The 2,431-nt window shown below is 36.6% G+C and overlaps 1 pseudogene; it reads right to left on the bottom strand.

Moving 5' to 3' along the window:
- Positions 1–494: 494 nt before the first annotated feature.
- Positions 495–1,607, bottom strand: LOC136126998 (small ribosomal subunit protein uS15-like; annotated as a pseudogene).
- Positions 1,608–2,431: the final 824 nt, after the last annotated feature.

Genomic DNA, 2,431 nt, shown 5'->3' with positions numbered 1-2,431 from the left:
GACTGTAAACAAATGCTTCACAGAGACAGAAGGTCAAAAGGTGTGAATTCCCAGGTTTCCTGTCATTCTGCTATACTTGCATAATACAACTGACAAAGTAAAAATAGTAACTCATTGAAATAGGATACATGCGGCTGGTCTATACACTTCATTAATAGGAAAAAGCGTTGTGCTATGTTTGAAATTTCTGTGGATACACCGCCTTAAGTGGATGGATTAAGTCATCAGAAAATTCCCATTGTGTTCAGTGAGTGGTTGCTGTGTTTTTGTCTACTTTTTGTTTTTTAATAGCCTTATCCTTTTCACCATTTTTCATTCTTTTCAATGTATTTTATATGATCATTCTATGAAAGCGAATTGTATGTTAATGCCAAATATTGTCAGTTGAAGTCAGTGCTTACTAAGGCAAATTCAATGAAAGCAGTGAACAATTCATCAACTCATTTTTTTTCCTAGTTAAACAATGATTTTATTGCTTGAGTAAACAGACAAATTTATGCAACCAGGGCAGAGGCTATGGATGACTTGTATTTCCAGTGGGGGTGGTGTTGTAATATCGAGCCAACCGGTGAATAAGGCTCTAAAGCAGAATCAGACGGAATTTAGCATCTTTATCCTTTCTGTTTCCCTCAAGATGCTTTCGAACAGCAACAGATTTCTTCATTAAATGATAGAGCTCCTCAGGAAGTTCAGGAGCAAGTCATTTGGACTTAAGAATTCTCAAGATTTTATTGCCTGTCACAAAACGTACTTGTGCAACACCATGTGAGTCTCTCAGGATCACACCAATTTGCGAGGGCGTCAGGCCCTTCTTGGCCAGTTTGTAGATCTGCTCCTTTACGTCATCAGACGTCAGCTTCAGCCAGCTGGGGGTGCTGCAGTGGTAGAGCAGAGCCAACTGGGACAGGCCCTTGCCTGGAGCATGCATGCGACCTACGATGGCGGTGGTGTGGTTCAACTCAATTGTTAAAACCACAACCTAAAATATGAAACACATAGAATTTTACATAAAGAAGAATTGATTCAAAAATGGATAAATGTATAGCTTATCCAGAGAAAATTTTCTCATTTAAAGTAAGAAAGAAAGCAAGATATTATTTCCAACTCTTATCCACCCAAGTTTCAATGGCGATGTTACAGGAAAGTCCACATTAAAGGACGGTGTCATATAAAGAAAAAGGCACCTTACAAGTGTTAGTTGTTCCATATGTTATCTCATTTTGCATTAACTGCTAATATAGGTATAATATCAGGGGCAAAATGACACTCTATTCCTGCTATCTCACCTCCTAGTTGTATGTTCCCTAAACGGTACGGTGATGCTCCCATAATACCCAGCACAGTACTTTGCTAGGAGTTCAATAAATGTTTGTTGAATTGAATTACCACATTAACATGTAAACTGTGAGATTGCGGAGTTTACAGCCTTTAAATCTTATTAAAAAAATCTAGGTTTACACAAATTTGCATATTATTTAGAAAATGAATATATTAAGCCCAAATCAATGTCGAATTTATATGCATTTCCACGAACTCACTTTGATAGTTTGAAGTGTTACCACTGACCAACGACACATTGGATAGGACGCGAAGGTGACCTTATTCATTTTGGGAAATTGACAATTTTTTAGAAGATTGCCCAGATGTTTGTTTATTTACCAATTGATTTTTTTTTTTTCCAAATGAACTCTCCTTGGAGATTTTTATTTACAGTTATTCGTTCACCACATTTTGAGTCCTGTCGCTTTGTCGACTTCATGTGCTTAGTTTGAGGGACACTGCTGGATGCTTGTTTGATAAATAAAGCTGATCAGGTCTTGTAAGGAAACGATGACATGTAGCTGAAGCAGTTTAAAGATTTAGCTCTTTGCCAATTTGTTGTTTTATTGAATACTCACATTTCATTCAAGAAAGAGAACACGCTCGTGGCTTGTGGCATTGCAATGCATGTACCTTTTCTTTAGAGAAGCTCATGTAAACTTATGATAGAAATCGGCCTCTGTCAATTTAAAGAGAAATTAAAATGGCGTCTTTACAATTTCTTTTACCCTCCTTCTCCTTCTTTTATCCAAGTAAGTTAGTTCTACAAATCTTTATATATAGTCTCAGAGAGAAAAATCCAACATGATGTTTATCAAGCTAGAGTGCCTATTCAGTATGCAAAAAAAAAAAAAATCACCTTGCTTTTTCTATTGCAGTGCCCCTAAATCGAAGCTGTGTGGCTGATCAGGCAAAAACACCTGTGCTTCACATTTCATAGCATCTAAAGCTGGCTTCTTCTGTCTACGTAAATAATTTTAAGTGAAAGATACTGACTTTATTTAACAAAATGAGATTTAGCAAGATATTTTTGACAGGGTTTCCAAAGGAACCACAAAACGATAATGCAGTGAACCCTGATTTTAGAACAAACTCAACTTCTAAATGATTT

The sequence above is a fragment of the Phocoena phocoena genome, chromosome 8 (genome assembly GCF_963924675.1).
Source record: "Phocoena phocoena chromosome 8, mPhoPho1.1, whole genome shotgun sequence".
In the NCBI taxonomy this organism is placed as follows: Eukaryota; Metazoa; Chordata; class Mammalia; order Artiodactyla; family Phocoenidae; genus Phocoena; species Phocoena phocoena.
This window is presented reverse-complemented; position numbering and strand designations above follow the sequence as displayed.